The sequence below is a fragment of the Canis aureus genome, chromosome 17 (genome assembly GCF_053574225.1).
Source record: "Canis aureus isolate CA01 chromosome 17, VMU_Caureus_v.1.0, whole genome shotgun sequence".
Classification (NCBI taxonomy): domain Eukaryota; kingdom Metazoa; phylum Chordata; class Mammalia; order Carnivora; family Canidae; genus Canis; species Canis aureus.
In genome coordinates this window covers 15,280,190-15,294,929 of record NC_135627.1, presented here as the reverse complement: position 1 = coordinate 15,294,929, position 14,740 = coordinate 15,280,190, and the positions used below count along the sequence as shown (strand labels likewise).

The 14,740-nt window shown below is 47.0% G+C and overlaps 1 protein-coding gene and 1 long non-coding RNA gene across 3 annotated transcripts in view; both read left to right on the top strand.

Moving 5' to 3' along the window:
• LOC144287819 (uncharacterized) overlaps window positions 1-11,288 on the top strand; it is a 34,522-nt gene extending 23,234 nt beyond the window's left edge. The window contains exon 3 of the long non-coding RNA XR_013355569.1: window positions 10,856-11,288. This is a non-coding gene — a long non-coding RNA (uncharacterized LOC144287819). The remainder of the gene's footprint in view (window positions 1-10,855) is intronic.
• The window catches only part of CLDN10 (claudin 10), a 127,109-nt gene that overhangs the window by 36,446 nt on the left and 75,923 nt on the right, over window positions 1-14,740 (top strand). The window lies entirely within an intron of this gene.

Below are 14,740 nucleotides of genomic sequence, written 5' to 3'. Positions count from 1 at the left end.
GATACTTGGGATACCTGGGTGGCTCAGTGGTTAACATCTGCCTTTGGCTCAGGGCGTGATCCTGGGGATCTGGGATTGAGTCCCACATCAGGCTCCCCATGGGGCGCCTACTTCTCCCTCTGCCTCTATCTCTGCTGCTCTGAGTCTCTCATGAATAAATAAAATCTTTAAAAAGGATAGAATACTTTACAGGTAATATAGCAAATCTAAGGCAATAGGACTCTAATTCCTTTGAGAGAATGCTTATTTTTAAAAATCTAAAAAAAAAAAATTGAGCTCTAATTGACCTGTTTCTGGTATAAAACATAATTCAGGGGGATCCCTGGGTGGCCCAGCAGTTTGGCGCCTGCCTTTCACCCAGGATGTGATCCTGGAGACCCAGGATCAAGTCCTATATCGGGCTCCCTGCATGGAGCCTGCTTCTCCCTCTGCCTGTGTATCTGCTTCTCTGTGTGTCTCTCATGAATAAATAAAATCTTAAAAAAAAAAAATCAGTATTGGTATATGTTGTGAAATGATCACAAGTTTTTTTTGTGGTGAAATTTATAAGATCTTTTTTAAGAATTTTTAAGATCTTTTTAAAAAGATTTTGAGAGGAAGGAGGGAGGGAGGGAGCTTAATGAGAGGCTCAATCCCAGGACGCTAGGATCATGACCTGAGCAAAGGCAGCTGCTTAATGAACTGAGCCACCCAGGTGCCCCTAAGATCTCTTAATAGTTTTCAGATCTACAATATGGTATTATAGGACCGCCGAGGTGGCTCAGCAGTTGAGTGTCTGCCTTTGACCCAGGGCGTGATCCTGGAGTTCCAGGATCAAGTCCCCCACATCAGGCTCCCTGCATGGAGCCTGCTTCTCTCTGCCTGTGTCTCTGCCTCTCTGTGTCTCTCATGAACAAATAAAATCTTTAAAAACTATGGTATTATAGTCCCCATACGATACATTACAGTCACAGGACTCGCAGATCTTACAACTGGAAACTTGCACCTTTCAACTCCCCTCACCCATTTTGCCCACCCCTACCTTCAGCAGCCACCAAACTGTTCTCTGTATCCACAAGCTTGTTTTTGTTTCTTGGCTTTTTTTGGTTGGTAAGGCAGGGGACGGGTGGGAGGTTGACAAAATATTTTTAAGTTAAGAATGTAAGATGAGCAACAGGCACCATGACCACAGAGTTGAGCTGGAGTATAGCAATCCTGATGCTTGGAATCCTTGGGCTTCCCCTATGCATTGGGTTTCTGCCTGGGATACTTCTGAGACTTTAGTGTTTATACAACTACCCTCAGAAGGAGATACCACGTAACACATTAGAACAGGAGCTGAGGGGGATCCCTGGGTGGCGCAGCGGTTTGGCGCCTGCCTTTGGCCCAGGGCGCGATCCTGGAGACCCGGGATCGAATCCCACGTCGGGCTCCCGGTGCATGGAGCTTGCTTCTCCCTCTGCCTGTGTCTCTGCCCCTCTCTCTCTCTGTGACTATCATAAATAGATAAAAATTTAAAAAATAAATAGAACAGGAGCTGAGGGAGAGCTGGGCAATGGGTGCCCAGGCTGCCATAATGCCCAGTGACTCCCAGTGATGGGGACCAGAGGACTCCCCCCTCAGCCCATCAGCACTCCTGTCATGATTCAGTCTAAGCTGAACAATAGCAAATTCCATGCACATCCTATTTCACTATGTTCTTATTTTTTAAATTCAGCTGATCTCAAATGTGAGTGTCTATCAGAATCATCTGGAGGGTTTGTAATACCTAAACCCTTTCCCCTGTGAGTTTGACTCAGCAGGCCTGGGCTGAGGCCACAATTTGCCTTTGTAATGAGTTCCTGGGTGACACTGGTGCTGTTGGCCCAGGAACCACACTTTGAGAACTATTGATGGGTTCATTCCAGAAAAACTGTTAAAAACCCTGTTCCATGCCAGGCTGTCCAGCTTTGGAGGACACAAACCTCTGCCCTCAAGGGACTCACCCATGAGTGGAGAAAACAAAAAAGGACAACATTAACGCAAGAGACCAGGCTCTGATGGAGGTTAGCAGGGGTTGCGATGGGCCTGCAGAAGAGGAAGGCGTAGGTGAGGACAGGTTAGCTGGCAGGGAGAGGTACAGGTGAGAACCAAGAGGAAGGAGCCACGTGTTCACAAAGGGCAGGAGGTCCATAGGCTGTGTCTTGGTGGAACTGGAGAGGAAAGCGCCAGTTGAAAGTGAGCAGGGAGGAGTAGGAGATAGATCCATGCAGGGCTCTGAGCCTCACCTACCCCTTCCTCTTCTGCCTTTGGGGAAGAGCATTCTGGTGGTAGAGAAGATGAAGAGGGGGTGGGGACAAGGTGGTCTGGAGGGCGTTTGACACATATGAGAGAGGGAGAAGTCCTGGGCCGGGCAGGAGCAGGCAAGTGGAAAAAGTAAGACTGGTCTCCCAGTGATGTATGACTGTGGTAAATCACAAGGCCTGGTGGAGAAGAACATTAACCTGTAAACACCTGAGTTCTCAGCTTAGGATGAATTGCTGTCTAAGTAGTCAAGGACAACCACCACCACTGCCTCACCCCAAGGAAATGTGCCAGCAGCGAGGTGTCCGAGGACACTCAAAGCCATCCCCCAGCTGAGGTCAGTCAGCAGCAGCTCAGGGCCTGTGTGAAAGAGCCCAGCACTCACTCCCTGCTCCTTCATGCTCTCCGTATTTGTAGGGACAGGGACCAGGGAAGAGCCAAGTGATTATGGAAGCTCCCTGGTAGGAGAAGTAACCTGGTTAGGAAGAGGGAGTGACTGGAGCTCAATGGTGGCTCCAGCCTATTCTTTTGGGGAACTGAATGCATTCGTTTCCTTTGGCTGCCACAACAAACCCCACAGACGTGGTGGTATAAACTACAGAAATGTATTCTCTGAGTCAAGACTCAGGAGTCTGAAGTCCTGGAGACCAATTTCCTCAAAAGACTGTGAAGACCACTGTTCTATGCCTCTCCCAGCTTTTTTTTGGTAAAGATTTTTACTTCTTCATGAGAGAGACCAAGAGAGGCTGAGACCTATGCAGAGGGAGAAGCAGGCTTCCCTCAGGGAGCAGGATGTGGGACTCGCTCCCAGGATCATGCCCTGAGCCAAAGACAGATGCTCAACCACTAAGCCACCCAGGTGCCCACCTCTCCCAGCTTCTGCTGGTCTGTTGACAATCTGGTGTTTCTTGGTTTGCAGTTGCAGCACCACTATCTCTGCCATCCTTCTCACAAATTTTCCCTGTGTCCAAATTTCTCCTTTTTATAAGGACACCGGTCATATTGCATAGGGTCTGCCCTAATGGCATTATCTTATTACATCTGCAACTCAAGGTCACATTCCAAGGCAGCAAGGATTGGAGATTCAATGTTTGAATCTGGGTCAGGGAAACACAATTCAACCCATACGAGGAGCTAACAAAGCTGCTGATCCAAACTCTCTTGAGCAGCTAAAAGTTGGGAGGGCATGAACCTCCATGTTCTCCATCAGATCCCCCAGCTACTCCCTAAAAGAGAGTGCCAGAACCTGGGCCAGCCCCATGTCAGCTGCCCCCACTCATGATTATTGCCATCTGTGGGCTTCTTCCCTGCTCCTCTGAAAAGCCAGGGAAGTGGCCAGCAGGGTTTGAAAGGGTTTGAGTGCTCTTTGCCCCAAAGGTCTCAAAGCCTCTGTGAGGCTGTGCTGCTTGCTGCACTAGAGGGCAGGGGCACCTAGACTGGAGCTCCAGAAGGTGACCCCTTGCCCATCTCCTTTCTTCTAGTTCTATTTCTGTGGGTAGGGTCTCAGCTCCTTATCCTTTCATGCTCCCATAAAAGCATGAGTCAATGGCAGGAGGATCCATAGGAGCAAGGCTTGGGAGAAGCAAAGGAATGATAAACTTAATTTTCCATGTGTAAATATGGCACATGGGTGGGTCTACAAGATTGAATGTGTACTGTAGGCATTTGGTTAGACATATGGAACTCGAGCAAAGTCTAAGTTGGGTTGAGGAAGCTCGGAATAGATCTGCTTTCCCAGGGAGTGTGAAGGGCAAGGCTGGCCCCCCTGGGCAATGGTGACAGCATGGGATAGAGAACAGGATGCCACCACGTTGGTGAAAAGGAGCTTTAACACCTATTCTCTCCTTGGTCGTCACAGTGAAATTACCAGATCAATTACACAAGTTAAGTAACTGAGTCTCGGAGAAGCCAACCCTTGGGCAAGTGCTCCTAGCTTCTAGGTGGCAGGCCACATCTCCAGCAACAAGTTCAGAGCGTTTCTCACTAGATTTGTTCACTTATTCATGCAGGAGTCCTAGACTGAGGTGTGTGTGTGTGTGTGTGTGTGTGTGTGAAGGGTATTGGTCCATACTATGGGCAGCTTGCGGGGGGTGGCTGGGGAGGCAGGATGTGAGACTGGAAGCCAGCCACTCTTCCCACTGTAGCAGGGAAGGCAGAAAAGGAACACTAGTGACCAGTGCAAAGGCACACGTGCAGAAAGAGGCTGCTATCCCATAAGCCCTGCAACATGTGGCCCATGCACCAGCAGTGGGGCAGCACCTGGGAGCGCAGTTAGACATGCAGAATCCCTGCCCCACCTCGACCTGTGACCTGTGGAATCGCATCTGCAGATTAGCAGGATCCCCAGGGGATCTGTATCCCATTCAACTATGAACAGCGCTGGCGCCAATTACAGACAGGCTCAGACAGATGGAGGAGAAGAATGTGTGGTTAGTTGGGGAGCTTCTTGGAGGCAGCCTCTAGCCTGAAAGCCAGCAGCCACGTGGGAAGACCTGAGATCTTTTGTCTACAACGGTTCTCAAACGTGGCTGCAGAGTGGAACCACCCGTGGTGTTTTAAAAAGCACTGATTCCTGGGGCACCTGGCTGTCTAGAGCATGCTCTCGAGGTCATGAGTTCAAGCCCCATGCTGGGCATGGAGCCTGCATAAAGATGAAGACCCTAAGATTTTTTAAATCATGTTTGGAAAAAAAAAAAAATCATGTTTGGGAAGCCCGGGTGGCTCAGCCGTTCAGCGCCGCCTTTGGCCCAGGGCGTAACCCTGGAATCCCAGGACCGAGTCCCACGTCGGGCTCCCTGCGTGGAGCCTGCTTCTCCCTCTGCCTGTGTCTCTGCCTCTCTCCCTCTCTCTCTCTCTCTCTCTCTCTGTTTCTCATGAATAAATAAATAAAATATTTTTAAAAAAAAGTGATTCCTGCCTCCCCACCTCAGATTGTGACTTAATGGAGATAAAACTTTGGCCCTGGGATTTTACAGAGCTCCCCAGGTGATTCATATTTGCAGGCAAGCTTGTGAGCCGCTGCCCTATGTGATATTTAAGATATAATGGACCAAACCTGGATGAGGAAACTAAACAGCGATCAAGTGATCCAGTGCGGGACCAGGAGGGCGTGTTTAGGTGTCTAAGGGGTGAGGGGGGCGGGGAGGGGGGTGCTAAGCTCCTGCCACCCTTCCTGCCCCCTCCCCTCTCCACACCTTCGCACACTCCTCACACGGGTGCTTGGATTCTGCTTCCCCCTAGTGGTGATCTTCAGCCTGGCACAGCTGTCTCCGGTTTTGTACAAATCCTGGGCTCCTCACAAACCTGAGTCCCCCAGGTGTGCTCTCTATGGGGTGGGGAGGGTGGGGGGGGGTGGGGGGTTAGCCTAGGAATTGTGGACAGTGAGCAGCTAGGCAGTGGCTCAGGAGTTGCTCTGTCACAGGAAAGCTCAGGGTGGGGGGGGGGGGGTCCATGTCTCTGGCCAAGCACTGGTCTGACACAGGGCTGTGATTGGAGCCTAAGTGGCTTTCCTGTGCTTGGGGTTTAGGGAAATTCGTCTCCTCAGCCAGTGGCAAGTGCTTATGCTATCAAGCATCAGGAAGTGCAGAGGAATAAGGAAACGAGCTTTCTAGTAAACAGCAGTCAGCCATTATCCAGCTCTGTGTGGCAAGGACGTGTCTTAATTATCATGTTTAATACTAACAGGAGCCTGGGAGGTGCTAGGATTCCCCTTACACACAAGGAAGCAAACCTACAGAGCTTCAATAACCTGCTCAAAGCCATCCAGCTTGCACATAACAGATGCAGGATCCAAACCATGCTGGTGGGACTGCACACTCTGTCTCAGCAGCTCCCATGTCCCCTGCAGGACCCAGGAGGTCTCACCTGGGCAAAACTGTGCACTGTGGCTTCAGCATGAACTTCAGTTGAGTGCAAAGGGTCCTTCCAGGTTCACCCCCTCCTTTTGCTCCCTATTGTGCGTTGACTCATACTTCCCTCTGTAGGGCAGCCTGAGAGCCCCACATTTGGCAGGAGGACACCCTTGCCCTATTGTGGCAGAAAGCTTCTCCCTACAGCAGACTCTTTGGGGGCGGGGATGGGGGTGGGGGGTTCCGGCCAAATTATGAAAGCATCTTTCCTTTACCTGGCCTCCTTTCTCTTTTCTCCCCTGAAGCTTTCTGCTCAGGGCTACCTCCTATCCATTGTCTTCATGAAAAGTGCTGCTTTTTTTTTTTTTTTTCCCAAGATTTATTCATGAGAGGCAGAGGGATAAGCAGGCTCCCTGTGGGAATCTGATGTGAGACTCCATCCTGGAACCCCAGGATCATGCCCTGAGCTGAAGGCAGATGCTCAACCATTGAGCCACCCAGGCGCCCCATTACAAGTGCTTTTACCACTCTGGTGTGGATCAGAATCCCCAGGGGAGCTCGTTGGAATGCAGATTCCCAGGCCCAAGACTGTTATTCAGGGGGACACAAAGAGGGCCTGGGAGTCTGAATTTTCTAAAATAACAACACTGTGAATTCTGATGCAGGTGGTCCTTGGAGCACACTTTGAGAAGCATGCAACACACCTGGCACTAACATTTGTGGGCTCTACCTCGAGGGCACAAATAAAGGCCCATACTATATGTTTAAATATTTAAAAGTTCTAGATCAAGCCAACAGTCAAGTACCTTTGCAAGTATCTGGGAGGCTAGGATTCCTGGAATCTGGAGCTCTAAGTCAGAAGGTTGACCGCATAGGGAAAGCCAATCCCAGTCACCAGCAGTCCTCCCTTCTCTTGCCACCTCTGGCTCTGACCCTCTTTGTGCCACGAGGAATCTGCTGGTTAAGCAAGACAACACCCAGCCTTCAAGTCCAAGCTCAGGCTACCTTCTTCCCACCCCATAAACAGCTATATCTTGACCGCCTATCTGGCTAGAGATGGACCCTGGGGAGAAGGTATGCTCTGGAAGCAAGAATTAGAGTTCTGGGTGCTCAGAGTATGGCCTCTAAAGGGGGAAAGGGAGCCCCAGATAGACACAGCACCTTGTCCTTATTGGCCATCTGCACTCTTGTGAGGGTGCAGCCAAACGATAAGACCCAAGCAGAGGCCTCTAAATCAGTACTCCTCAGACTTTAATGTGAGTAGGAACTGAGGTCTGAAGATTTTGAGGTCTGGATCAGTAGGTCTGGGGCACAGACCAGGATTGTGTTCCTAATAGCCTCCAAGCAAAGCTAGTGTTGCTGGTTCACTGGCCATACTTAGAATAGGAAAACTCTGGAATGCCTGGGTGGCTCAGTCAGTCAAGTGTCTGCATATTGGATTCAGCTCATGATCCCAGGATCCTGGGATGGAGCCCAGAATCCTGCTCAGCAGGGATCCTGCTTCTCCCTCTGCCCCTCCCCCCACTTAGGTTCTCTCTCATGAACTTTATCTCAAAATAAAAACAAAACAGGAAAGCTTTAGGGCAGAGTGGGTAAGGCTTTTCTGTGAAGGGCCAGGGAGTAAGTCTTTAGGCTTTATGAGCCATATGGTTTCTCTGCAGCTCCTTAGCTTTGCTGGTATGGCACAAAGCCGCCATAGATAAAATGGAAATAAATGAGCATGGTCCTGTTCTAATAAAACCTTATTTTACGGACCTTGACATTTGAATTTTATATAACTTTCCTATGGCATAAATCATTCTTTTGGTTCTTTCAACCAAAAATGTGTAAAAACTATTTTAAGAGCAAGAGAAAGAGAACAAAAGCTGGGGGAAGAGGCAAAAAGGGAGGCAGAAGCAGACTCCCTGCTGAGCAGAGAGCCTGGAAGATGTGGGGCTCCATCCTAGGACCCCAGAATTATGACCTGAGCCAAAGCAGATGCTTAACTGACTGAGCTACCCAGGTGACCCTGTAAAAACTATTCTTAGATCATAGGTTAAACAGATAGTGGGGTCAGACTTGGCCCCAAATCTCTGAAAGGTAAGGATGTTTAAACATAACCCTAATGCCAACATCAAACCTAAAAATAATTAGCCATAATTATTTAAATACCATTTAGGTGTTCGAATTTCTTTTTTTTTTTTTTTTAGGTGTTCGAATTTCTAATTGTCTCATAAAAGATAGATTTCACCACCATTCTGAAATACAGAATACCTGTCCCATCTCTTTTTACTCAATTCCTTGCCCCCATAGGAACTCCAGGTCTTGTACCCAGTAAATGTGGTCAAACCACATCTCACCAATAGATGGCATTGCTAACTTCCCTTTGCATCTACTAACTTTCCTTGGCATTTACACAAGAGAAAAACATTTGTATGCAATTTGCAATTACAGGTGAACGTAGGAATACAAAAAAACGAAATAGGCTGTTTGCTCTTGTGTAACATGTATAAAATCTCAGTACGTTCCAATTCCAAGGAAAAATTGATGTCAAGCAAATTTCAATTTGTTTTAAATGAAGAGTATGGCAAGCCCACTGCTCTATGTTGAGGTTTAGTTCTGTGTCAACACTTTCAGTGTTAAATCATTGAGGCCACTGTGTTTTTATGTTCTTCTGCTTAAGAAAAAAGTAAATTGAATCTATTTGCACAGTTGATTCGTGTGTTTCATACTCATTACAAATGTCCTGTCTGAATTAAGTGCACTTACCTCTGAACAAAATGGTTTCTTTTCCAAACTTCCTCTAGCGTGTTCCCCCTCATCTAACAGGAGGCATGACATCTTACTATGCAATCCCACAGCAATTTGATGGTTTTCTGTATGTATTTGCCATCATTCTGCCAGCGATTTCCCCCTCTCCCCTCCACCCTACCTACCCTGCAAGAAGCATAAACTATTAAAAATATCTAGCTACTCAATTAGAATTAATATTTTCACTTTAAAGACACAAAAACCCAATTGTGCTATTAATCCCCCCTTTCTGTCCTTTCAAGATCTTTAGCAAACATGTTTTGGTTACTGCTATGGCCAGAAAGATCTTCTTATTCTCTGGCCCTTTATTTGAGGTCACTTGTAATTCCCTAGAAAGAAATTAAGACAATGTTAGGATATCAGTCTGACAATTTTTTTAAAGATTTTATTTATTCATGAGAATCAGAGACCGAGACATAGGCAGAGGGAGAAGCAGGCTCCTCGCAGGGAGCCTGATGTGGGACTCGATCCTGGACGCTGGATCATGCCCTGAGCCAAAGGCAGATGCTCAACTACTGAGCCACCCAGGTGCCCCTGTATTATTTTTCTAATGGGTATCCCATCTGGCTTTTTCAGGGAGATGATACAACAGTTCTGAGATTTGTTTTTTTTTTTTTAAATATTTTTTTAAATTTTTATTTATTTGTGATAGTCACAGAGAGAGAGAGAGAGAGAATGAGGCAGAGACACAGGCAGAGGGAGAAGCAGGCTCCATGCACCGGGAGCCCGACGTGGGATTCGATCCCAGGTCTCCAGGATCACGCCCTGGGCCAAAGGCAGGCGCCAAACCGCTGCGCCACCCAGGGATCCCCAATTCTGAGATTTGTTATCCTATTCTCCTAGATTCAAATTTACACAATACTGTAATGGCCTTTCTGTTCAAGTCAAATCCTCTGTCCAGGGCAGGCCCTAAACTTTGCTCTTGAAAGTTCGTTCTCACCGGATTTACCTGAGAACAAAACTTCTTCATAGTACATCTCCCCATTTACCTTCCCTGATGTTCTGGATACCTGGGCTCTTCTCTTAAAGAGCCACTCCCTGCCTCTTGGATGCAGCCCTCTGCTCTGTGTTTCTTAGGCTCTGCCTGCATCACCTCTCTCCTCTTGGTCTATGCTACCAAACCTTTTCCTACACCAGGCTCTGTTTTCACTGGGCAGTTACATTCTACCTGGAAACAAGCGTGCTGAGGCATTTACCCCAGTAGAACCTTCCAAGTGTGTTTGGTTAAGTATTCGTAAATGAAGACTTTCCAAGTCAAGTAAGTTTGAGAAGCAATTGGTTAAATTTATTTTAAAGGATTTTATTTGAGAGAGAGTGAGAGCACACAAGCAAGGGGAGCCCCAGATGAGGAAGAAGGAGAAACAGGCTCCTCACTGAGCAAGGAGCCCGTTTGAGGGGCTCTATCCCAGGACTCTGGGATCATGGCCTGAGCTGAAGGCAGATGCGTAAATGACTGAATCACCCTGGCACCTTGGGTTAAACAAATTTAAATAGCTTTCTTTACTGCAGGACTTTTCAGAGCCTTTGATTTCCTAATAGGAAAAGCGATAGAGAGTGAAGATAGAGCATTTCCCAAATTGATTTGGTTAAGGAGCACCCTCCCCTGTATTAGACCGCTCAGGTTGCTATAACAATACCGTAGACTGAATGGTTTCAGCAGCTGGCATGTATTTCCCACCATTCTGGAGGCTGGGAAGTTCAAGTCAAGGTGAGAGCGGTTCGGGCTCTGGTGAAGGTCCACTCTGTGGCTTTCAGATATGGTCTTCTCACTGTGTCCTCACATGGCAGAGAGAAAAAGCAAGCCTTGTCTAAACCTAATTGCTACCGAAAGCCCCATCCCCAAGAACCATCACCCTGGGGCTTAGGGTTTCAACATGGGAGTTTTGAGGGACAGATGTACAGTCTGTAACATCCTTTCATTTTTCTCATTGCATTATCAGTATTGTGTTGTACAGGATAAACCTTGGGGGCAGCCTTCAGCCCAGGGCATGATCCTGGAGACCCGGAATCGAGTACCACGTCAGGCTCCCTGCATGGAGCCTGCTTCTCCCTCTGCCTGTGTCTCTGTGTCACTCACTGAATAAATAAATAAAATCTTAAAAAACAAACCTTGGGACATCTACTCCAATGCAAGCTCTGGAATCGGACTGCATGAGTAGGAAACCAGGCTACCTCATTTCGATCCCAGCTCCACTTCCTAGCTGTGGGACTTTGCATGGGTTTCTCCAATTCTCCTTGCCATAGTTCACTGTCTGATATGATAGAATGGGGAAAATAATGTTACATACCTCCTAGGGTTGTTGTGAGGGTGCAATGAGTTGAAACATAGCAGTAGAATACAATACAGTGTAAGCATTCCAAAAAGGTTAGCCACAATCATGAAATATTGTTATTGACCATGAATTATATCAGTAAACAACTTATAGGATCAATTGTTAATAAACAGAATAACGAATAATGATTATAAGGCTATATTTAATTTCAGCTTAGATTGAATCCTGGATTTTACAGCTGAGTCAGGGTTGAGCCTCTGTTTTAGGCTACAGGCTCCCAGAGGGCAATACAGTGCTGAAGAAACAGCAAGAGTGGACACTGCAGACATGTGCCAGGAATCTGAAGTGGTATGGCTGGGTTTAAGGGAGAAGGGGCCACTGATGCCAGTGCCAAGGCTCCGTGCCAGACACCACAGCCCTGGCAGGAAATGGAACTGTGAGTCTGCAAAGGACAGACTGGCCCCACCACGAGGGCAGCAGGCCTGCCTACCACCCCCTGCTATGTACTTGTGGTAAATAACACTGCCGTCCACGTCATCTTTGAATGTGCACAGCAATGACCCATCCATATGTACCTTGCCCAATAGCCCTAGAACAGTGAAACTCCAACACAAATGTTCCCTTGGAGTCTCAAGGGTGTAAGGGTCCCTTTATGTAACAAGGCAAGGGATTCGTGCCAGCCAGGAAACCCAAGTGCTCAAAACCTGTTCAACATTTTTGTAGCCAAAGAGTAAGCTGCCAAACATTTTTCTCTCAAAAGAAAACCAACCACTGAATGAATACTAGATTGGCGGGGGGAGCAGTTCTGGGAGAAAAAAAATCAAAGGAGAGAGGGAAGGCCTGTCGTAAGAAAACTAAAGTGATGCTAAATTTATTTAGAATTCTTTATTCATGAGACACAGAGAGGCAGAGACATAAGCAGAGCGAGAAGCAGGCTCCCTGCAGGGAGCCCAATGCGGGACTCGATCCCAGGATCCCCAGATCACAATCTGATCTGGAGGCAGATGCTCAACCACTGAGCCACCCAGGCGGCCCATGATGGTGAATTTAAATTGAGAGGACAGTGAACTTGAATATGTTAAAACACACACACACACACACACACACACAAACAGAACGCAAGCTGAGTTTTAAAAGCCAACCAAGAGGGATGCCTGGGTGGCTCAGCAGTGGGGCAGCCGTCCTCGGCTTAGGTTATGATCCCGGGATTCTGAGATCGAGTTCCGTCCGCATTGGGCTCCTGCGAAGAACCTGCTTCTCACTCTGCCTATGTACCCCCCCTTTTTTTCTCTTTCTCTCATGAATACATCTTTTTTATTTTAAGCCAACCAAGAGAAAATTTTACAATCTAAAAATGGAGATTCTTTGTTGGAGATTTGGGGAGTACCCAAGGAGTTAGAGAGTCAGGCTCTTTCCGAGAAATGACTTAAAAGGTCAGAGGCATGGTCTGAGGCAAGTACTTTGGAGCTCACAATCCAGCTCTAATCGCCTGACATCATTGGCACCTTCCCCCCCACCCTCCCTCTGCTCATTAGTATTTTATTGAAATCTCAGTGGATGCACAGTGCAGATCCCCAGATCCTCATTACTTAGATTTTTCCATTACATTCATAAGTAGAATCAGAGTAGAAAATCTTCCAAGGAGAATTTAAGTTTCTTTGATATGTGTATGGTGATGTATTTCTTCCCTTTATAAAATAATTTGTTGTGGTAAAAAATTGTGGTAAAAACATGTAAAATAAAAATGACCATTATAATAATTATTAAGTGTACAGCCCAGTAGTGATGAGTACATTCATGCAGTCGTGCAACCCAGCTCTAGAACTTTATGTTGTAAAACTGAAACTCTGTACCCATGACCCACCATTCACCCTTTCCCCAGCCCTGGCAACCACCATTACCTGTCTGTTTCTGAATTTGACCATTCTAGGTATCCCATATAAGTGGAATCATACATTATCTGCTCTTTTGTGTGCAAGGCTTATTTCACTGAGCATAATGTCCTCAAGGTTTATCTGTTTATCCATTCCCTTTAGTTTTAAGATTTTATTTATTTATTCACAAGAGAGACACAGAGGCAGAGACACAGCCAGCGGGAGAAGCAGAAGTGAAGTAAGTCAATCGGAGAAGGCCAAACATTATATGGTTCACTCATATGGGGAATATGAAAAAATAGTGGGAATAAAGGGGAAAGGAGAGAGAATGAGTGGGAAATATCAGTGAGGGTGACAGAACATGAGAGACCCCTAACTCTGGGAAATGAACAAGGGGTGGTGGAAAGGGAGGTGGGCAGGGGGTTGGGGTGACTGGGTGACAGGCACTGAGGGGGGCACTTGACAGGATGAGCACTGGGTGTTATACTATATGTTGGCAAATCAAACTCCAATAAAAGAATATACAAAAAAGGGAGAAGCAGGCTCCATGCAGGGAGCCCAATGCAGGATTCAATCCTGGGTCTCCAGGATAATGCCCTGGGCTAAAGGCAGACCCCCAACTGCTGAGGCACCCAGACGTCCCTATTCCCTTCCTTTTAAAAGCTGAAAAATGGGGATCCCTGGGTGGCGCAGCGGTTTGGCGCCTGCCTTTGGCCCAGGGCGTGATCCTGGAGACCCGGGATCGAATCCCACGTCGGGCTCCCGGTGCATGGAGCCTGCTTCTCCTTCTGCCTATGTCTCTGCCTCTCTCTCTCTCTCTCTCTGTGACTATCATAAATAAATAAAAATAAAAAAAAAATAAAAATAAAAAAAAGGAAAAAATGATGAAAAAAATAAAAGCTGAAAAATATCCCATTGTATGTACACACCACATTTTGTGTACCTGTTTATCTCAATGGACTAAGCAGCAGATTTTTAACATGTTGATGAAAATGTGTGGCACCCCGCTAAAAAGGCTTCACAAATGATCAGTAGCAATTCTTAAACACCATGTTATTGCCTCTGACAGGCACTGAGAAATAGACAGGATCTAAGTGAGTTAGGCTGTAGTCTGACAGTCAGGCAGACAGACACTATGTAGACAGACCTAACCAGGGCTGCTGCTGGTGGAGGTGGTGGGCTCGCAGGAAGTTTTGAGAGTCCAGGGAGGGGAACTGCCAAAGGGAAAGCAAATGGAATCAGCCTCAGGAGCCCTGGAAATGACTGGGGTCTGAAGCCTGCTGGATGGAATTGAATGTTAGTAAAAAGTTTCCCTATACTAGATATCTGCTCATCCACCTGCCATTCATTCATTGTTATTGACTACCTACTGCGTGCCAGGTACTGTTCTAGGATTTGAGGATACATTGGTGAATAAAACCCATGAGATCCCCATTCTCATGGAGTATACATTCTAGTGGAATGGGGAGACACAATAAGCAAATAAATGAAAAGGGTATTTGAGGCAATGATGAAAAGTGTGGAGATGATAAAATAGCATGATGTATAGTGATTGGGGGAGTGGGTGTTGCTTAAGAATGGGAGGTTGGGGGGCACCTGGGTGGCATAGTTAAGTGTCTGACTCTTGGTTTCAGCTCAGGTCGTGATCTCAGGGTCCTGGCATCGACCTCTATATCAGGCTCCATGTTTAACA